Raw genomic sequence first — 24,115 nt, forward strand, 5'->3', positions numbered from 1 at the left:
AATCTGGAAAACATCATTTTCAGCAAACTGACACAAGAACAGAAAATGAAACACCGCATATTCTCACTCATAGGTGGGTGATGAAAAATGAGAACACATGGACACAGAAAGGGGAGTACTAAACACTGGGGTCTATTGGGGGGAAAAGGGGAGGGCCAGTGGGAGGGGGAGGTGGGGAGGGATAGCCTGGGGAGAAATGCCAAATGTGGGTGAAGGGGAGAAGAAAAGCAAAGCACACTGCCATGTGTGTACCTACGCAATTGTCTTGCATGCTCTGCTCATGTACCCCAAAACCTATAATCCAATAAAAAATTAAAAAAAAAAAAGAAATGCAGAAAGTAGATCATAATGGGTGTTATATACCATTTAGGTAATTTGAGTTTATCTTCTGTGGAATTGAGGGCTACTAGAGAATGCAAAGTGAGAAAAGAATACTGATGTATAAGGGAAAGAGGAAGTAGAGCTGCAAATATAGAGGTTGCCCATCCCTGAGAGGTTTAATTTTCTTGATAAAGTAAGAGACAATATTGTCTGCTGAGAATAAAATGGGCTGCAGTAGGGTTTAGCTCACTGAAAAATTGATGAAGTTTGGACTAATTGGCTCTGGAGAATGGGAGAGAAATGTGACCAAGAAGGTACTGACAACCAAACTGAGGTTTGAGAATGTGAATTTTTAACAGCCCCAGACTGCATGATTGTATGAATTATTCCAGTAACGCTCAGCAAGCACCCTGGGTATAGAAGGGAAAACATGTAAATGTTTCAACTTATCTAAAACTGGGGGCCACAGAGCAAATGTTATGAAAGGACAATGCAGTAAGGAAGTTAAGAATGCTACCAAAGAAGTCCTAGTCAAAGCAATTAAGCAAGGCAAAGAAATAAAAGAGATTCAAATAGGAAAAGAAGAAGCCAAACTATCTCTATGCTGCTGCTGATTAATTACATAGAAAACCTTGAAGACCCTGCAAAAAGGCTCCCAGGACTAATAAACAAATTCAGTAAAGTTTCAGAATATAAAATCAATGTACGAAAATTAGTAGCATTTGTATACACCAAAAACAGTTTAGCTAAGAACCAAGTCAACAACACAATTCCATTTACAACAGCCACAAAAATTGAAATAACTAGAAATTCATCTAACCAAGAAAATGAAAGATCTCTACAGAGAGAGTAGCACAACACTGCTGAAAGAAATCAGAGATGATACAAATAAATGAAAAAATATTCCATGCTCATACAGTAGAAGAGTCAATATTGTTAAAATGGCCATTCTATCCAAAGCCATTTATAGATTTAATGCTATTCCTATCAAAATACCAATGTAATTTTTTCACAGTTAGAAAAATGAAATCTAGTAATGCGTATGAAACCAAGGAAAGACTGATTTACCAAAGCAATCCTAAGCAAAAGGAACAAAGCTGGAGTCAACACATTCCCTGGTGTCAAACCATACTATAAAGCTACAGTAACCAAAACAGCATGATACTGGTACAAAAACAGACACATAGACCAATGGAACACAATATGGAACCCAGAAATAAGCCTACACACCTACAAACATCTCATCTTTGACAAAATTGACAAAAATAAGTAACGGGAAAGGACTCCCTATTCGATAAATGGTGGTAGGATAACTGGCTAGCCATAGGCAAAAGAATGGATCCTATACTTCTCACTATATTAAAAAATTAACTGAAGATGAATTAAAGTTTTAAATGGAAGACCTTGAACTTAGAAATACTAGAAGAAAACCTAGGAAATACCCTTCTTGACATTGACTTTGGCAAAGAATTTTTGGCTAAGTCCCCAAAAGCAATTCCAATGAAAACAAAAATACACAAGTAGAACCTAATTTAACGAAAGAATTTCTGCAAAGCAAAAGAAATTACCAACAGAGTAAATTGGCAGCCAACAGAATGGGAGAAAATATTTGCAGAATGTGTGTCTGACAAAGGTGTAATATGCAGAATCTATAAGAAACATAAATCAACAAGCACACAAAATCCAATTTAAAAACGGGCAAAATAGAATGATTTGCCATTGCCCATGCCTATGTCCTGAATGGTATTGCCTAGGTGTTCATCTAGAGTTTTTATGGGATTAGGTCTTATGTTTAAGTCTTTAATCCATCTTGAGTTAATTTTTCTTGTCTAGCTATCTTGCATTGTATACTACAATGTTATTTGCTGTAGTACCCTACTGTGTAACAGAACACTAAAACTTATTCTTCATATCCAACTGTAACTGTGTACCCAATAACAAGCCACTTGCAGCTCCTCTTCTGCCAACCCCTCCACAGCCTCCAATAAGCACTATTCTACTCTCCATTTCTATGAAATCAACTTTTTAAGATTCCACATACAAGTAAGATCATGTGGACTTGTCTTTCTTGCCTGGATTGTTTTATGCAACATTATGTCCTCTAGGTTTAACCATGTTGTTGGAAATGACATGACACGATTTCCGTTTTATGACTGCTAGTATGGTTTGGCTATGTCCCTACCCAAATCTCTTCTTGAATTGTACTCCTATAATTTCCACATGTTGTGGGAGGAACCCAGTGGGAGATAATGAATCAAACAAACAGAAAAAATTTTCATACTCATGGATAGGAAGAATCAATATTGTGAAAATGGCCATACTACCCAAAGTAATTTATAAATTCAATGCTATCCCCATCAAGCTACCATTGATTTTTTTCACAGAATTAAAAAAAAAAAACACTTTAAATTTTATATGGAACCAAAAAAGAGCCTGTATAGCCAAGGCAATCCTAAGCAAAAAGAACAAAGATGGAGGCACCATGCTACCTGACTTCAAACTATGCTATAAGGCTACAGTAACCAAAACAGCATGGCACTGGTATCAAAACAGAGATATAGATGAATGGAACATAACAGAGGCCTTGGGAATAACACCACACATCTACAACCATCTGCTATTTGACAAACCAGACAAAAACAAGCAATGGGGAAAGGATTTCCAGATATAGGTGATGGGGGGATAGAGGCAGCAAACCATACTGTCATGTATGTACCTATGCAACAATCCTGCATGTTCTGCACATGTACCCCAGAACCTAAAGTGCAATGAAATATATATATATCTGGCATTTCTCTCCATTTTATCCCTCCCCAACCTCCCTATCCCCCAAAGTCCCTCCCCTGTTTCCCCCCAACAGACTCCAGTGTGTGATGCTCCCATCCCTGTGTCCATGTGTTCTCACTGTTCAACACCCGCCTATGAGTGAGCACATGCAGTGTTTGATTTTCTGTTCTTGTGTCAGTTTGCTGAGAATGATGGTTTCCAGATTCATCTATATCCCTACAAAGGACACAAACTAATCGTTTTTTTATGGCTGCATAGTATTCCATGGTGTATATATGCTACATTTTCCTTGTCCAGTCTATCATTGATGGGCATTTGGGTTGGTTCCAGGTCTTTGCTATTGTAAACAGTGTTGCAATGAACATACATGTGCATGTGTCTTTATAATAGAATGATTTATAATCCTTTGGATATATACCCAGTAATGGGATTGCTAGGTCAAACGGAATTTCTATTTCTAGGTCCTTGAGGTATCGCCACACTGTCTTCCACAATGGTTGAACTAATTTACCTCCCACCAACAGTGTAAAACTGTTCCTATTTCTCCACATCCTCTCCAGCATCTGTTGTCTCCAGATTTTTTAATGATCACCGTTCTATCTGGTGTGAGATGGTATCTCAATGTGGTTTTGATTTGCATTTCTCTAATGACCAGTGATGATGAGCATTTTTTTCGTATGTTTGTTGGAATCATATGTGTCTTCTTTTGTAAAGTGTCTGTTCATATCCTTCACCCACTTTTTAATGGGTTTCTTTTTTTTTTCTTGTAAATCTGCTTTAGTTCTTTGTAGGTTCTAGATATTAGCCCTTTGTCAGATGGGTAGATTGCAAACATTTTTTCCCATTCTGTTGGTTGCTGGTTCACTCTAATGATTGTTCTTTTTGCTCACAGAAGCTCTGGAGTTTAATTAGATCCCATTTGTCTTATTGGGTTTTGTTGCCAATGCTTTTGGTGTTTTAGTCATGAAGTCCTTGCCTATGCCTATGTCCTGAATGGTTTTGCCTAGCTTTTCTCTCTTATTTTTGTTGATCAGTGGTTTGTATAAACTAAATATTATCAGTGATAGAGAGGCACCAATACAATAATAGCTGGAGACTTCAACACCTCACTTTCAGCATTGGACAGATCCTCAAGACCGAAAAACCACAAAGAAACAGCAGGGTTTGAGAGGATCCAAGATGGCCGATCGCTAACATCTCAGGATTGCAGCTCTCAGTTAAATCACAGAGAACTAGAGGACGCCACACTTTCAGACAAATTCACATCGCTCACAGAGCAGAAGATCCCCAGTGGAGGAGTCATATGGGTCACCAGCAAGACTCCTGAGGCTGGCGCAGCGGCTGTGATGGCACCTCAGCATGGCAGCTCTCAGAGCAGAGCAAGCAGGGCTGGCTTCCCTTTGGACCGAGGTTTGGAGGACCCACATGGGCCCCCAGCACGACTCCTGAGGCAGGCGCAGCGGCTGTGACAGCACCTCGGCACGGCAGCTCTCGGCGCAGAGTAAACGAGACTGGTTCCCCTTCTGACCAAGGTTTGGAGCCCCGGGAAGGCAGAGTCGCCTATTTCAGACACAAGAAGGAAGCCAGACAGGAGAATCCTGGGCAGAAAAGCACCATCAGTCTTAACGCCGCTGTTCTGGCCCTGGGAACTAACAACTTGGATGTCCACTCAAGAGACCTAATCTAAAAGTTGGTAATTTCAAAGACGACAGGAGGATAAATTTACAATGATGGAAGAAAGCAGTGTAAAAAGGCTGAAAATACTCAAAATCAGAATGCCTCTCCCTCTAAAGATGATCACAGTTCCACATCAACAATGGAACAAGGCTTGATAGAGAACGAGCGCATCCTGATGACAGACTCACTCTTCAAGGAATGGATAATAACAAACTTCGGTGAGTTAAAAGACCATGTTGTAGCCCAACGTAAAGAAACTAGGAACTTTGAAAAAAGGTTTGACGAAATCCTGTTGAGAATAGACAACTTAGAGAGGAATATAAGTGAATTAATGGAACTGAAGAATACAATACAGGAACTCCAAAGAGTATGCACAGGTTTAAACACTCAAATTGTTCAAGCAGAAGAAAGGATATCAGAGGTCAAAGTCCAACTTAATGAAATAAAACAAGAAGACAAGATTAGAGAACAAAGGATAAAAAGGAATGAGCAAAGTCTACAAGAAATATGGGACTATGTGAAAAGACCAAATTTACGTTTGATAGGTGTACCTGAATGTGATGGAGAGAATGAATCCAAGCTGGAAAATACCCTTCAGGATATTATTCAGGAAAATTTTCCTAAACTAGCAAAGCAGGCCAATATTCAACCCCAGGTAATAGAGAGAACACCACAAAGATATTCCTCAAGAAGAGCAACCCCAAGGCACATAATCATTAGATTCACCAGGGTTGAAACGAAGGAGAAAATACTAAGGGCAGCCAGAGAGAAAGGTCAGGTTACCCACAAAGGCAAGCCTATCAGACTTACAGCATATCTCTCAGCAGAAACTCTACAAGCCAGATGAGGGTGGGGGCCAATATTCAACATCCTTAAAGAACAGAACCTTCAGCCCAGAATTTCATATCCAGCCAAACTAAGCTTCACAACTGAAGGAAAAATAAAATCTTTTATGAACAAGCAAGTACTCAGAGATTTTATTACCACCAGGCCTGCTTTACAAGAGCTTCTGAAAGAAGCATTACACACAGAAAGAAACAACCAGTATTAGCCTTTCTAAAAATATGCCAAAAAGTGAAGAGCACCAACATAAAGAAGAATTTATATCAATGAATGGATAAAACAGCCAGTTAACATCAAATGGCAGTAACCCTAAATTTAAATCGACTAAATCTCCCAATCAAAAGACACAGCCAGGACCCAACAGCATGTTACATCCAGACCTGTTTCACATGCAAGGTTACACAAAGACTCAAAACAAAGGGATGGAGAAAGATTTACCAACCAAATGGAGAGCAAAAATAAATAATAAATAAATAAAAAGCAGGAGTTGCAATTCTCGTATGGGATAAAATAGATTTTAAAGCAACAAAGATATAGTGGTAAAAGGATCAATGCAACAACAAGAGCTAATGATCCTAACACCCAGATACATAGAGACTTAGATTCAATGAGACAGAAAATTAATAAGGATATCAAGGACTCAAACTCAGATCTGGAACAAGTAAACTTAATAAATATTTATAGAGCTCTCCACTTCAAATACACAAAATATGCATTCTTGTCAATACCACATCACACCTACTCATAGGTTTAAATGAAACATTGATTGGCCATTATTAATACCCATTTTTTTCAGAATAAAGCAATATTTCCATTCACCCTCCCTCTTTCTCTTCCTCTTTCTCCCTCTCCTTTACTCATTTTTTTCTTTCCTTCTCTCAAAAAAAAAAAAGAATAAAGTAAATAGACATATTGGATGGTTAAACCATAAATAAAAAAGGTTCGAATAAAATGGTATTTATTTAAAATTTTAAAAGAAAAAAAAAGAAGCAGCAGGTTTATTACCACTATAAAGTTTATAGATCTAATAGATATTTACACAATATTTCCTTCAATGGTGTTAGTATGTATATTCATTTCCTCAGTACATGGAGTATCCTCAAGGATAGAACATATGTTAGGTCACAAAACAAGTTTTAAAACATAAAAAATGAAATAATTTCCAGTAAATTCTCTGAACAACATATGTGGTATGACAAAGGCAGTACTAAGAGGTCTGGAAGTTTATAGCTAGGTTCCTACATCAAAAAAGAAGAAAAACATCAAATAAAGAATTTAATAATGTATCTTAAAGAATTAAAGAAATAAGAACAAACAAACCCCAAATTAGGAGAAGAAAAGAAATAATAAATATCAGAGCATAAATAAAGTAAATTTAAACGAATAAAACAATCCAAAGATTAATAAAACAAAATTCTGGTTTCTTGAAAAAGTAAACAAAAGAGACAAAACCAAAACTTTAGATATGCCAGTTAGAAAAAAGGAAATCCAAATAAAATCAGAGATGAAAAAGGAGACATTGCAACTGATATCTCAGCAATTCAAAGGATCAATAGTGGATATTATGAGCAAGTATGTCATTAAACTGGAAAATCTAGAAGAAATAAACAAATTCCTAGACATGTACAACCTAGCAAGAATGAACCATGAAGAAATCCCAAATATGAACAGATAAATAACAAATAATAAGACCAAAGTCATAATAAAATGTCTCCCAGCAAAGAAGAGCACAGGATCCAAAGACTTCACTGCTGAATTTTGCAAACATTTAAAGAACTGATCCTAATTCAACTCAAACTATTCTGAAAAACAGAGAAGGAGTGCCTATAAACACATTTAAGAAGGCCAGTATTACCCTGATACTAAAACCAGACAAAGATATATCTAAAGAAGAAAACTACAGTCCAATATCTCTGAGGAATATTGATGCAAAATCCTCACAAACACTAGCAAACCTAATTCAACAATACATTACAAAGTTCCTTCATCATGACCAAGTGGGACTTATTTCTGAGATGCAAGGGTGGTTCAACATATGCAAGTCATTCAGTGTGTACATCACAGCAACAGAATGAAGGACAAAAAAATATGATAATTTCAATTTATACAGAAAATACATTTGCTAAAATTCAGCATCCTTTTATAATAAAAACTCAAAGAACTGGGGATAGAGGAAACATACGTCAATCTAATAAAAGCCATATGTAACAGATCCACAGCTAGCATCTTATTTAATTGGGTTTAAACTGTAAGCCTTTCTTCTAAGATCTAAAACATGACAAGGATACCCACTTTCACCACAGTTATTCAACATAGTATTGGAAGTTCTAGCTAGAGCAATCAGACAATAGAAAAACAAAAGGCATCCATCTAAAATGGAAATAAAGAAATTAAACTATCCCTGTTTGCAGATGATGTGATTTTATACTTGAAAAAATGTAAGGACACCACCAACAAACCATTAGAACTGACAAATTCAGTAAAGTTGCAGGATACAAAATCAACATAAAATAATCTGTGGCATTTCTATATGCCCAGAGTAAACCACCTGAAAATAAAATAAAAATGTAATCCTGTTTACCATAGCCATGAATAAAATTAAATACTTAGTAATTTAATCAAACATTAACTTTGTATAATGAAAACTATAAAACACTGATGAAAAATGTTGATGAAGACATTAAAAAATGGAAAGCTATTTCATGTTCATGAATTGGATGAATCAATATTGTTAAAATATCCTCACTACTCTAAGCAGTCTATAGATTCAATAAAATTCCTATCAAAATACCAATTATATTTTTCAAAGAAATAGATAAAAATACTAAAATTCATATGGAATCACAAAAGACTCAGAATAGCCAAAGGTATCCTAAGCAAAATATACAAAACTGGAGGAATCACCTCCCCTGACTTCAAATTATATTACAGAGATATAGTAACCAAAACAGCATGGTACCTGCATAAAAACAGATACATACACCACCAGAACAGAATTTTTAAAAATCCAGAAACAAATTCACACATCTACAGTGAACTCATTTTTGACAAAGGTACCAAGAACACGCACTGGAGGAATAGACAGTCTCTCCAGTAAGTGGGGCTTGGAAAACTGGATATAAATATACAGAAGGATAAAACTAGACCTCTATCCCTCACCATATGCAAAAATCAAATCAAAATGAAAACATTAAATCTAAGACCTGAAACTACAATTTTACTATAAGAAAACATTGGGAAAACTCTCCAGGACATTGGTGTGGGAAAAATTTCTTGAGTAATACCCCAAGAGCACAAGCAACCAGAGCAAAAATGGTAAATGGAATTACATCAAATTAAAAAGCATATATGCATATTAAAGGAAACAATCAACCAAGTGAAGATGCCACCCACAGAATGGGATAAAATATTTGCAAACTACCTCCTCTGATAAGAAATTAATAACTGTATATATAAGGAGCTCAAAGACTCTACAGGAAAAAAACTAATAATTAAAAAATGGGCAAAAGATTTGAAAAAAACATTTCTCAAAAGGAGACATACAAATGGAAAGCAGGCATATGAAAAGTTGCTCAACATTGATCATCAATGAAATGCAAATCAAAACTACAATGAGATATAATTTCACCCCATTTAAAACGGCTTATATTCAAAAGACAGGCAATAATGAAATGCTGGTAAGTTGTAGAGAAAAGGGAACCTTTATACACCATTGTTGGAAAGGTAAATTAGTACAATCACTATGGAGAACTGTTTGGAAGTTACTCACCAAACTAAAAATAGAACTCCCATATATCCAAAAGAAAGGAAATTAGTATATCAAAGAGATATCTGCACCCCCATGTTTTTTGCAGCACTGTTCACAATAGTCAAGATTTTGAAGTAACCAAAGTGTCCATTAACAGATGAAAGGATAAAGAAAATGTAGTATATATACACAAGGGAGCGCTATTCAGTCAGAAAAATACAATGAAATCCTGTCATTTGTGACAACATGGAAGGAACTGGAGATCATTATGTTAAGTGAGTAAGTCAGGTAAAGAAAGACAAACATTGCATGTTCTTATTTGTGGGATCTAAAAATCAAAACAGTTGAACTCATGGAGATAGAGGGTGGAAGGACAGTGTATTAGTTCGTTCTCATACTACTATAAATACTGGAGATTGGGTAATTTATAAAGAAAAGAGGTTTAATGGACTCACAGTTCTGCATGGGTAAGGAAGCCTCAGGAAACTCACAATTATGGTGAAAGGTGAAGGAGAAGCAAGTACCTTCTTCACAAGACAGCAGGAAAGAGAGAAAAGAGGGGAAACTGCCTCATATGAAACCATCAGTTCTCATGAGAACTCACTCACTATCATGAGAACAGCACGGGGAGGACTGCCCTTATGATCCAATCACCTCCCAACAAGTCCCTCCCTTGACATGTGGGGATTCCATTTCAAGATGAGATTTGGGTGGGGGAACAAAGCCAAACCATGTAAGATAGTTACCAGAGACTGAGAGGGGTAGTGGGAAGGTCTGGGGGCTGTGGGGATGGTTAATGGATACCAAAACAATAGAAAGTAGGAATAATACCTACTATTTGATGGCAATAGGGTGACTGTAGTCAATAATAATTTAATTGTGCATTTAAAAAAACCTAAAAGAGTATAATTTGATTGTTTGTAACATAAAAGATAGGTGCTTGAGGGGATGGATACCTTATTCTTCATGATGTAATTATTCTGTATTTCATGCCTGTGTCAAAACATCTCATGTATCCCATAAATATATACACCTACTATGTACCCACAGAAATTAAACATTAAAAAATTAAAAAGTAGTAATTTGCGTGTTTACCTCATCTTTACCTGTGAATTATCGACTTTTAAGAGGATCAAGGTCAGATCTAATTAATACGTATAGTTTCTGCAGAACCTAGGGAGGAACATTATACTTAGTGTCCAATAAATGTGTTGCGTCAGACTAACTCATGTCAGAGTTGCCTTATTGAGGCACACTAGGCCTATAGGTCATTTATTATATTATTTTCTCTTTCTTTTGGTGTAATTCTTGAAAAAGTAAGAAAAATTTTTTCAGAATATTCTACAAAAGCAAAAATTAATAAGCACAACTTCATTCAAGAGCTAAATTTAAGCTGCTTGTTCCTCATTCAACAAAAGTTATAGCTATGTCTAAAAACTGAAATATGATTTACTGGGAATGAGTTGAAAGTAAGGCCACTAGGTTCAACTAGATTGCAAATTCCTTGTAAGGAGGAATTTTGTCTTCATGCCTTCTCATTCAAGTATTTTACTTCCCCTTACACTTTCTCATTTTTCCTCTAGAGCAGTTTGCATAGTCATCTGCATGTACAGCATGAAAACAATAAATGACTAGTGAGATTCTATGTCTTTCCCCATGGAGAACATTATATTTTTAACCTATGTCAGTAAAACATGCCCTTTGTTATTCTAAGGATAGGTGCCAGTTTGAGCCACAAGGGATCTTTGAGATGTGTACCAATAGACTTTTACATGTGAAAAAGTAAGATTCAAAACCTGGTGATGGGATTGGAGTGGCAATGGCTTCTTTAAGAGCACATAGCTAGGGCTGGGAGTAGAACACAGGCATTATGGCCATCAGACCAGTTCTACTACCATACTGCCACCCTCATTCTCACTCTTACTTTTGATTTCCCTTCATTAATAACACATTTTCAGACAGTCAATTGAGGTAATCACTGCAGACAAAATATGTCAAAGGCCAAGGTTTGGTCCTCAGTTATTTGCTTCTATTTTTCCCTTGGAATATTTATCAACTTTCCTGGTTTAAAAAAATAACTTTTGAAGACTGTAGATAGAAAACAGGGCTAATGTGCATATCTCACTTGTATGAACAGAACAGTGTATGGAGAATCAAACCACAAACTTTTGCTCCAAGAACCACTGTGGGAACATACTGGGAAAACCAAATGAACTCAAAGATCCTTTGAAGGAACTGGCATGCCATCATAAATTCTGTAAGTCTGGTGAAAACCTGTGAGTTCCCAAAGAGTGAGAGGGTGAAAACCTGCCTCTGAACAGACATCCTCACTGGGAAATTTGAAAGTCCAGATCATGGGAGGATTTAACCTTACCTAGGCCTGGAATTGATTTAGGATGCCATGGAAATACAAAAGTAAAAGTAGCAGTGGGAAGAGCCTTATAGGCACTCCATTCTCCACCTTGAGCCCAGTGATGCCATCCCTGACTGTATCTCACAGGGGCCTTTGGGGAAGGCACCCACTGGAATTAGGGAGGGGTCACAGGGTGTAAGAAGCTTCTTACAACTGAATTTTGCAGCAATTTAACTGGGCACTAACTTTCTTGAGCAGGAGCCAGGGAACAAATGGGAACTGCTGCAGATATGAATGCAGGAGCCACAGCTGACATTGTGGGCAGATAGGGAAAGGCAAGACCTGAAAGCCCAGTTTGCTTGCTCAGCGGGGAAGCTTATGGCCTGGTGCAAGGTCTGAGTTTTGCACAAGCCAGCTGCCTGGATCTAAACTTGGCACTGTTAGTAGAACACTGTGGGAATGAGGCTGGCCTTGCCAACTGTGTGGGAGGTGGGTGAGGCCTTTCACTACCAGCTATCCCCACTTCTTTGGTGAACTATATGGCACAACAGAAGCAGCCATAATCCCCTCTGGAACATAACCCTATTGGCCTCAGAACCACATCTCCATCCCACACGGTGGCTTTGGCAAACACTGCCTAAGGAGAATCTGAACTCACACTTGCCTAACCCTGCCCACAGGTGATACTATTTCTCTCCTTGCCCTGGTAGATGAACACAAAAGACATACACCTTTGAGAGCTTTATGGACTTACCTATCACCTGAGTAATGAGAATACCTCCTGTGGCCAACATAGGGCAATCTGATATCCCACTGCTAATACTACGGCTGGGGCTCTTTTGCAAGCACCACCTCCTGGCTGGAGGCCAACCAATTCAGGCTATTACAGGAACACATGGCAGAATAACCCTGCTCCTAGGAAGAAGAAAACAACAGCAAATACCACTACCTGCAAGGTCCTGGCTAACCAGAGGTCCTGAGTCTGTCCACTATACAACTTCACTGCTAGTATAACCAGCATTTGAGAAAGCCAGCATACTAATCATATATACAAACAAGGACTCTCACAGAGCCTACTTCACTCCCCTACCACCTCAACCACAGCAGGTGCTGGTATCCATGGTTGGGAGACCTGAAGACAGATAACCTCACAGGACTTTCTGCAGACAGGACTTTCTCCAGCACTAGCCTGGAGCTTGGTATTCCCACTGGGTGGACAGACCCAGAAGAGTAGTAACAATCACGGCAGTTTGGCTCTATGAAGCCCCATCCTTAGGGGAAAGGGGAGAGCACCACATCAAGGGATCACCTTGTGATACAAAAGAATCTGAACAGCAGGACTTGAGTTCCAGATCTTTCCACTGGTGGGTAGTCTCTCACAGCAGAGGCACAATTGCAGTGCTGGGTACATTAGGGTAAGTCTGCACCTATACCCCAACAGGCCGGTAGTCTCTGTGATCATGAAGGAACTTGGTGAAGGGGTTCTTGTTTCTCTCTGGCATGCCACTGCAGACACATGCCGGGGCTTCCCCCACAGGAATGTAGTGTGGAGACACCTACAGATAGCCTTTCTGGAAAAATCCAGGGTGAGCACAGCCCCACAGAAAGAGCACAGTCCAGATTCAGGCCTGCACAAGAGGCAGTCACAATTCCTTCCTATATGGAATATTATCATTTCTATAGATGAAAGGTGATGCCTTTCTGATCTGAATAACTGAAATACTAGAACAGGAGTGAGGCTCTGAGGCAAATAGCTTTCCTGAAGACCTGGCAGAAGAGCTGAGGCAGCTTCCACTCTTCACACTAATAAAACCTTAACACATCTAATTGAGAGCTCCCACAGACACCCTCATCAAGGCTGAGACCTTGGCCCACTGTTGGATATTACATCTACCTGTTTGCCTTAGCCAGGCCTAGTGCCTACCCAGGGTTACCTCCCTGATTGGCCTGAAGACTGAATTATCAACTCAGTAAATAAAACCCCTGGAAAAATTTAAATAAATGAATAAAGTGCACACCATGAGAGAATGTGATAAGCTTTGAGAGATCCCTGCCATTTCAATTCCTTGGATACAGTAAACTTATCACACTCCAAGAATATAACTACTACAACCAGCATCGGGAAAAGCCAATGCACAAAGACTCTGTAACTGAGGATCTCATATAGAGTAAGCATCAAGAATCAAATTAGGCTAAAATAAACATTAAAGTCAGATCCTTAAGAGGGACAAAACACTCCAAATCCAAAAATCCCACAGTACAACAATAAAAAATAAATTCAATAGCAATTTTAAGAAACAGACTACTCAGACGAGAAGAAATCAGGAGTAATTCTGGTAATATGACAAAACAGAGTTCAGTAATACCCCCAGAAGTTCACACTAGCTCTACAGCAATAGATCCAAATCAGGAAGAAATCTCTGAATTGCCAGATAAAGAATTCAGAAGATTGATTCTTAAGCTATGCAAGGAGATATTGGAGAAAGGTAAAAACTAACTCAAAGAAATTAAATATATATGAATAAAAATTCTCCAAAGAAATAGATACCTTAAAAAACAATCACAACTTCTGGAAATGAAAGACACATTTTGAGAAATACAAAATGCAGCGGAAAGTTTCAAGAATAGGCTAGAACAAGTAGAAGAAAGACCTTCAGAGCTCGAAGACACAGCTTTTGAATTAATGAATCAGACTAAGACAAAGAAAAAAGAATAAAAAAATGAACAAAGTCTCCAAGAAATTTGGGATTATGTTAAATGGCCAAACCTGAGAATAACTGATGTTCCTCAGGAAGAAGAAAAATCTAAAAGTTTGGAAATCTTATTTGAGGAAATAATTGAGGAAAATTTCTCTGGCCTGGCTAGAGATCTAGACATCCAAATACAAGGAGCTCAGGGAATTGCTGGGAAATTAATTGCAAAAACGTCATCACATTAGGTAACCTATGAAGGAAAATCTATCAGATTAACAGCAGATTTCTCAGCAGAAATGTTAGAGCCACAACGGATTGGGGACCTATCTTTAGCCTACTTGAACAAAATAATTTTCAGCTATAAATTTTGTATCCAGAAGACCTAAACTTTATAAATGAAGGAGATATAAAGTGGTTTTCAGACAAACAAATGCTGAGAGAACTCTTCACTACCAAGCCAGTGCTACAAGAAATGAGAAAATAGTCTCTTTGCAGGTCATTAAGAACTTGCTTTATGTATCTGGGTGCTCTTGCATTGGGTGCATATATATTTAGGATAGTTAGCTCTTCTTATTGCATTGATCCTTTTACCATTATGTAATGTCCTTCTTTGTCTCTTTTGATTTTTGTTGGTTTTAAGTCCATTTTATCAGAGACTAGGATTGCTACCCCTGTTTTTACTGCTCTCCGTTTGCTTGGTAAATCTTCTTCCATCCTTTATTTTGAGTTTATGTCTTTGCATGTGAGATGGGTCTCCTGAATACAGCACACTGACGGGTCTTGACTTTTTATCCAGTTTGCCAGTCTGTGTCTTTTGATTGAGGCATTTAGGACGTTTACATTCAATGTTAATATTGTTATGTTTGAATTTGATCCTGCCATTTTGTTACTGGCTGGTTGTTTTGCCCATTAGTTAACGTGGTTTCTTCATTGTGTTGTTGTTCTTTACCATCTGGTACATTTTTTCAGTGGTGGGTACTGGTTGTTTCTTTCCTTGTTTAGTACTTCCTTCAGTAGCTCTTGTAAGGCAGGTCTTACAGTGATGAAATCTCTCAGCAATTGCTTGTCCATAAAAGATTTTATTTCTCTTTCACTTATGAAGCTTTGTTTGGCCAGATATGAAATTCTGGGTTGAAAGTTCTCTGCTTTAAGGATGTTGAATATTGGTCCCCACTCCCTTCTAGCTTGTAGTGTTTCTGCTGAGAGGTCTACTATGAGTCTGATGGTCTTTCCTTCGTGGGTGACTTGACCTTTCTCTCTGGCTGCCCTTAGGATTTTTTCCTTCATTTCAACCCTGGTGAATCTGACAATTATGTGCTTGGGGTTGTTGGTCATTAGAGAAATGCAAATCAAAACGACATTGAGATACCATCTCATGCCAGTTAGAATGGCAATCATTAAAAAAATCTGGGGACAACATATGCTGGAGAGGATGTGGAAAAAAAGTAACGCTTTTACACTGTTGGTGGGAGTGTAAATTAGTTCAACCATTATGGAAGACAGTGTAGCAATTCCTCAAGGATCTAGAAATAGAAATTCCTTTTGACCCAGCAATCCCATTACTGGGTATATCCCCAAAGGATTATAAATCATTCTATTATAAAGACACATGCACAGGTATGTTTGTTGTAGTGCTGTTTACAGTAGCAAAGACTTGGAACCAACCCAAATGGCCATCAATGATACACTGGAAAAAGAAAAGGTGGCACATATACACCATGGAATACTATGCAGCCATAAAAAAGGATGAGTTCATGTCCTTTGCAGGGACATGGATGAGCTAGAAACCATCATTCTCAGCAAACTGGCACAAGAACAAAAAACCAAACACTGCATGTTCTCACTCATAAGTGGGTGTTGAACAATGAGAACACATGGACTCAGGGAGGGGCACATCACACACCAGGGCCTGGTGGGTGGGGGACTAGGAGAGGAACAGCAGGGGTTGGGGGGATTGGGGAGGAATAGCATTAGGAGAAATACCTAATGTAGATGACAGGGCGATGGATGCAGCAAAACACCACCATGGCACATCTATACTGATGTAACAAACCTGCATGGTCTGCACATGTACCTCAGAACCTAAAGTATAATAAAAAAAATCTGAAAATAAAACTACCATTTGATCCAACAATATCACTACTGGGTTTCTACCCAAAGAAAAATAAGTCATTATATGAAAAAGACACATGCATATGCATGTTTATAGCAGCACAATTCACAAGTGCAAAAATATGGAACCAGCCTAAATGCCCACCAACCAATGACTGTATAAAAATGTGGTGTATATACACCATGGAATATTGCTCAGCCATAAAAATAAATATTATGGCATTTGCAGCAATCTGGATAGCGTTGGAGACCATATTCTACATAACTCAGGAATGGAAAACCAAACATTGCATATTCTTGCTTAAATGTGGGAGCTAAGCTATGAGAATTCAAAGATTTGTGAATGATATAATGGACTTTGGGGATTCGGGGAAGGGGGGTAGGGGGGTGAGGTATAAAAGACAACACATTGGATACAGTGTACACTGCCTGTGTGATGGGTGCACCAAAATATCAGAAATCACTACCAAAGAACTTATCCATGTAACCAGAAACCACCTGTTCCCCCAAAACTATTAAAATTACATAAATTTAAAAGACCTAGAGACAGGAATACCATTTGACCTAGCAACCCCAAAACTGGGTATATACCTGATGGAATGTAGATCCTCCTGTTATAAAGACACACGCATGCATATGTTCATTGCAGCACTATTCACAATAGCGAAGACATAGAATCAACCTAAATGCCTGTCAATGATAGATGGATAAAGAAAATGTGTGACATATACAGCATGGAATACTATGCAGACACCGAAAAGAATGAGATCATGTCCTTTAGAGACATAAATGGAACTGGAGGCCATTATCCTTAGCAAACTAATGCAGGAACAGAAAATCAAACATTATATGTTCTCACTTATAAGCGGGAGGTAAATGATGAGAACACATGGACACATATAGGGGAACAACACACACTGGGGCCTATTGGAGGGCAGAGGGTGGGAAGAGGGAGAGGATAAGGAAATATAGGGGATATTAGGCTTAATACCTTGATTATAAAATAATCCATACAATAAATACCTATGATCCACATTTACCTATGTAACAAACCTGCACATCCTACACATGTACCCCTGAACTTAAGAAGAAGTTAATAAGAAAACTTCCATGTGGATGACTCAGATCTCTGTTCATCACAGTCACAAATGACTTAGCTAAACTTTAGTCTCTCATTTTCAGCTGCTAATTGGACTTGGATCTCTTGCCTTTAAAAAAATTCCAAACATGTTTTCAAACAAATACATCCTTCTCTTCAAAATTGACTTCCCTATTGTTTTTTTTTAATGACAGTAATAGTCTTCCAGTTATTCGGGCATAGACAGTCATCTTTGACTCCACACCATCCTTATTTTATCTCTCATCAAGTGCTGTTGATTCTTATTTTGCAATACCTCCTGACCATTTCTTTCTTTCTTTCTTTCCTTTTTACTTAGTTGAACTTAGTTCAACATCCTTATCTCATTATGCCTTACCTTCTTGAAGGTGATCTATGCATCCTCTTTCACACTTACATAATCAAGAGGTGAACCTGGCAAATTTCTTCTTATACTTCAAGATTTAGATTGAAGTTATAATTTTCTATGAATACTCCCATTCATTCATTTATTACAGTGCTGTAATTACACTTTTTGCTTACATGTCTGTCACACACATTTAGACAGTAAGCTCATTAGTGGCAGTGAGTTGCTTTATTCATTTTTGCTCTTTTCCTCTCCTAATTGGGCAACTTGGAAGAGTAACTGTGTGGTTTTGAGAGCTTTTGAGTAATAGAATATCTAATTTCCCAGGGCGGATGTCTAGGGGCAGAGGAAGGAGCGTGTGTGTGTGTGTGTGTGTGTGTGTGTGTGAGAATTGTGGGTGCTATTATGCAAGAATCTAAATAATGGTGTAAAGTGATACTAAAATGTGGATACATCTAGTATGGTTGAATCTATTTAAAAGAAACCTGAAAATTCACAAAGAGTGCATGGGACCATGAATCATGAATGGACACTTTACAAATCACCAGAGAAGAAAGGAAAGGGAGTGGAACAGATTGAATCTACACATTTGAGCAGAAAGGGAAGGCAAAGATCTTAAAACAAAAAAGGCATAAATGGTCTGGTGGGGCTGGAGGAGAGTTCAAAAGTGAACTATATCAGTGACAAATGGAAATCCAAAGACTCAACGAAGGAAGTGTTTGATTATAGGGTCTGAGTGGGGCTGATGGGTGTTTTTGGATTGAACCAACAGCAGAGACGAAAAGATTAAATCACTATCTGGAGGTACTTTTATGATTCTACCAAGTTATATGCCTCCCAAGATTTCCTTTACCTTTCTAGTAAATACTGGCAAGCACCGGATAGTCTGTGTGTTGGAGGACTGCCAGCGGAAGTGGGGTGATGAGGGCAGGGCCAAAGCAGAAGTGGAAGTGGGGAGGCTGGGACTCAGGGCTCCTAAAACTGATACTTCCTTTTCTTCTGCTGAGCAGCGGCAGGATGCAGAAAACGTATTTTAAGAGGGTGCAGATCAGTGGAGCCCTGTTTTTATTTGAGCAACTCCCCAGTGTCCTCTTTCCTCCTCTCCATGTAGCCTATTACTGTCAAATGAAAAAATTTAGTTGTGCCATCCTATAATTCTGAGCTCAGGGAAGGTAGGGACAATACTGTGTTAATCTTTTGATACAGTAGGCACTCATTAATGTTTGTTGAATCAATATCTGAATGAATAGCAGAGTCAACAAATGTGTTTTATAAATTACAAAGCTCTGAAAAATATAAGTTTTTATTATTCTCTTTCTTATTCATATAAGGCTCACCTACTTTGACCATACCAATCCACAGTCATATCTCTCTTTGCACATAGGAAAATGTATACTTGATGTTTATTGAGTGATTGTTTATTGATTAACTAAAGTTGCTCATCCTCTATGGAGATTTAATCTACAAACCACCAGACTATACTAATGATCCCAGTGGCTTTCCTCCATGGTAGTAAAAGATTTGGGAGAGGAGGGCAGAAAGATCCTCCAATCTGTGATCACTTTAGCCCTATCATTACAGTAAGTAGCTTTCTTACTTGGTATTTTCAGAGATGTGCTGCTCACAGGGATATGCTTTTTGGGAATACATTTCCAAGGATATGTATTCTCATTGGTATTAAAAACAATGGGGGAACTGATACTTTGTTGCTGACAGCTCTCAGGTGTTTCTTCTGTAGACTCTTATTCTCCTTAAGGGGAGAATGTCAAACCCATAGATTCAGTCCATTCTGTTGTCAGACAGTTGGAATCTAAACACATGACACTGCCAAACCAAAAAGGACCTTGGATTGTGGCATTCAGAACTAATGCCAGCGTGTCTGTCCCCTTCCATTGTACTGTGCCAAAAATGCTTTATCCAGTGTAATCACATTTAAAGGATTCATAAGACCAGACCTTAAGGGAAATGAAAGTTACCAAAAGGCAATAGAGATCTTGAGGAATGCATGAGTGTGGGTGACGGTGTATAATGGAGGATACTTTCAACCCTGGTTTGGGTGATAGAAATGTATTACGATCTACATACATACTTTTGAACTTTTTGTAAAGCACTAACTAGAGGGCCTACCTTTTTCCAGGAATACCTCTATAACTCTCTGTCTAATTACCAGCAGCTTGGAATCTTCTGAAGTTCTGAGGTCATTGCTCACAGCTAACTCTGAGGCCTGCTTCTATCATCTTGGCAATTGGATGTCTGGCTCTTGCAAAATAATTGTTCTCTAGGAGATTGCTTTTTATTTAAAGTCCTTTGTCTTAAGTAAGAATTCAAATTCGGATCAAACATGAATGGTAACCAATTTGGAATGATAAGAAGCTTTATTATCTTCTGAGGCCTGATCATTTCCTAGGAACTTTGGAATAAGTATGTAAGACACATCTGAGATGGCCGAGTGTTGTTATTATTAGCTCAATTCCACTTAGCTTGTTGAATCCATGACAACACAAAGACAACCATTTGTAAAAACAAACACTGAAATACATGAGAAGTCTTAACAAGTCATATACTTTAGACATCTTGAAATGTTATTCAAAACTGGATATTTTTTCCCTTTTATGGAAAAGGGATTGATGAGAACTAAAAGAATGCCCAAATATTTCCTGTTTTTTCTTTAGCTTAAGGACCCTAAGTCTAAGTCTGAGCTCTTGTTTCTTTTCTATCAGTTGCATTTAAGTAGGAGCTCGAATGTCTGGGTTGTATTGATTCTGCAAGCACTCTAAACAAGATGACATTTTATTCATCAAAAGGAAAATTAAGTATGTGTTAAATGTCCAAGGGCCTGTTTACTCTTCTTTCTGTCTCTTTTCCTCTATTTCAGTAACAATCTCTTCCTAACTTATCCCCAATATTTGAAATATTTTTTCTTCCTTTTTCTCTCATATGTACCCAACCCCCAATATAGAAGGAGGACTGTGGGGCACAAAGGAGAGGTCATGATGAGATGGAGTGGGATGAGACAGAATTAAGCAGTGGGCTAGAAGAATTTATACAGTGACCTTTTCTACTAATCCCTAAAGAATTCTTAATTAAAGGCAAAAGTAATTGTCATCTGAGGGTGTTTTAGCACCTTGATTGTAACATGAATTAATGGACCTAAGATGTCTGAATTTATCTAATCAAATTAGATAAAGGAATGGCTCCTTTATTGCCTTTTCTGTAGGGATGAGGATATGTACTTCTTGCTATGAGTCTATCAGACTTCTTAGCAGGTGTTTTTTTTTTTTTTTTTTTTTTTTTAACAGACTGTTGCTCTGTCGCTAGGCTGGAGTGCAGTGGTGCAATCTCAGCTCACTGAAACCTCCGCCTCCGAGTTTCAATACATTCGCCTGCCTCAGCCTCCTGAGTAGCTGGACTACAGGTGCATGCCACCATGCCCAGCTAATTTTTGTATCTTTAGTAGAGATGAGGTTTCACCATGTTGGCCAGGATGGTTTTGATCTCTTGACCTCGTGATCCACTCCCCTCAGCCTCCCAAAGTGCTAAGCCACTGCGCCCGGCCAGCAGTTTTATTTCTGCACTGCAAAGCAACTGGCATATTGACTAATCTATCTTTTGTAGGGTTGACTAGTATAAATATATCTTTCAACAGTTTGCTCATATCTGATTGAACTGGGAAAGCTTTTCTCACTGACCCTTAAATCATACCACATAGATATTATTGAAACACAAATAACACTCTAGTGAGGGATAAAGTGACTTTAGGTCTTTTTATTTTACATACACACACACACCCACACACACACACACATACCCCTACACTACATACTTATATATTCTAAAAACATATTGGTATTATAACCAAATCGGTGACTGAATAAGTGGTTTTATGAAAGAGTAGTGGGATATTGTGTTACATTCAGAACTTGGTGCAAAAAAACTATTGTAATCCTTAGAATATAATACTAAGAATCAATGGGCTTGGTTAAATTAACAGGTAACAACAAAAGGTGGATAGTGCTTTCACAGAAATAGTTCTTAAATACTACTTTTAAATATTTTATTCCTTTCAGAGTTCACATTGAGGTGTGCATAAGTATTATAGGGCTAGTGACAACTATAATTCAGAGTGTTGGATTGTACTGACAGGTCCTAAGAGTCGGATGATATTGCTGAGACTTAAGAGTGATGTCCCTGACCTAGAAATATAGTCTAGGGAGTGGAAGGTAGCTAGCCCTACTCTCTCCCCATACAATCAGTTTTGTTATGTGTTTTATCCTCCTGGAATGAATGGAATTTAAACAAAATACTTCTGATGGTGGTTTCTATTTTCAAGTTGCTTTCAAATTTTATAATTTTAAGAGATTTAGAAAATATTTCTATCAGCTCGTTACTGCATTTGATATACGAATGAACTGAGAAATGCTAATGGCTGTTAACTTGCCAGAGAACACGCAGTTGTTTACATGTCAAAGGAAGGGTGGATTCCCAGTTATCCCAGTTACCCAGTTTCTCTCCCACTGAAATCCATGCAGCACGATAGTTTAGAGCAGCCACTGTTAACACGAGAATAATAAAATGGACCAAAGTAGAGGTTCACACAGGGCAGTGTCTTTTAGGAGATTATGATAGTTCTCTTCATAGTATTGAATTCGCAAGATTGGGTATGTACCTTAAGAATCAGTGCCTTCCCTTTATTATCCTTTATTATCGACCAATTATACTGAAAATATGGATTCATAATTTTCTGTACTTTGGAAGAATCTTGCTTTTATGCCAGATAAATAGTTTCTAATGCATCAAAAGTTCATTAAGGAAAGGTAGTGAAAAATGAGATTCGATGATTGTGGGTTAAGAATACACTAACATGCTAGATTAAGTCTAAAAGAAAATTGAAAACTTTTCTTAACTTACCATTATCTTTGTGCTCACTGGCTTCCAAAGTGACTTATTTTATTTGAAAGGTTCAGGTGGGATAATAAATGTGAAACTACCTTGTGAAAATTTTCCTCTCCACTGGTTTACCTTCAGTAGTCACTACATATTTATTTTCCTTTTCGAAGAAAACTGCCACTATATTAGAGAAACTCCACTAAACTCTTAAAATGGAATTTGAAAATATGTCTTATATTTCTGGCTTAATTGCAAAGGCACTGGTGGCTTGTAGAGTGTCTCCTCTGTATTTTGCCACATTGAGCCTTAGCAGAAGCACTGAGCAATATTTGTTGACAGACTGATCATGTTACTAAATCTCTGGCTAAGAAATAAACCAGAAAGAATTCATACTAGCACCCAAACTTAAAGCAGACAAGGCAGATAACTTATCCCCAAACTCCTGGGAATCTGCTAAAATTTACCATTAGCAACATTTTACTAAATACTATTCTGGTCCTAGTACTGAATAGAGTCTTCTTACCTGCTAACTTCAAGGTCCACAGTTTACTGTCCTTTTGCGTTTGTTCTCAGAAGCCTGCTCCAAGTCTTCAGTAAATTGTCTACAAGTCCTTGCAGAGCTAATCCTTGTTGGTGGGCTGCATAGAATCTGGATACTTTGTAAGGTCATAAAAGCACAGTCTATTCACAGAGTGCCTGCTCTTTAGGCAAGCTTCTTTTCAAAGATGAGGTGCTGCTATTTTTAAGAGGGGAAGGGCAGGGCACATTCGCTAGCCAACATATAGAGATTCTTCTTCCTCTTTCAGATTAGGCTTCAAGCTGTTAAAGCACTCCCGGAGTCTGACTTCTCTGGTAAAAGTGGGGGAGGGGAAGGGACAGAGAGGAAGGAAGAATAGAAACTGGAGATTTGCAAGTTGCATGTATGTTTAGTAAACTTTTCTTCCTAGCTCCAGCAGTACAATTCTCAGGAAATTATTCAGCTGCTCTACCATGGGAAGCAGGGAGGAGTATTCTCTCTTCAGCTTAGTTCTCTCTGATTTCAATGATTGTGAGGTCATTAGACTGTTTGTAGGTGGGGAAAGTTAATCCTGCCAGTATAAGCTAATATAACTGGCATTATGTGAAACTTGATCTTAAGGAACATAAATTTCATCTCTCTGTCTCTGTCTCTCTCTCCTTAATGACACTTGTGGCTCTACCACATTCTAAACAGCCTTTTCCTTTCTGGTTC

The 24,115-nt window shown here is 38.0% G+C and overlaps 1 protein-coding gene across 1 annotated transcript in view; it reads right to left on the bottom strand.

Annotated features, from left to right (window-relative positions):
* The window catches only part of CYSLTR1 (cysteinyl leukotriene receptor 1), a 73,512-nt gene extending 49,907 nt beyond the window's left edge, over positions 1–23,605 (bottom strand). The window contains exon 1 of the mRNA XM_002763030.6: positions 23,408–23,605. The gene's annotated coding sequence lies outside the window, so the exon portion shown is untranslated. The remainder of the gene's footprint in view (positions 1–23,407) is intronic.
* Positions 23,606–24,115: the final 510 nt, after the last annotated feature.

The sequence above is a fragment of the Callithrix jacchus genome, chromosome X (genome assembly GCF_049354715.1).
Source record: "Callithrix jacchus isolate 240 chromosome X, calJac240_pri, whole genome shotgun sequence".
In the NCBI taxonomy this organism is placed as follows: domain Eukaryota; kingdom Metazoa; phylum Chordata; class Mammalia; order Primates; family Cebidae; genus Callithrix; species Callithrix jacchus.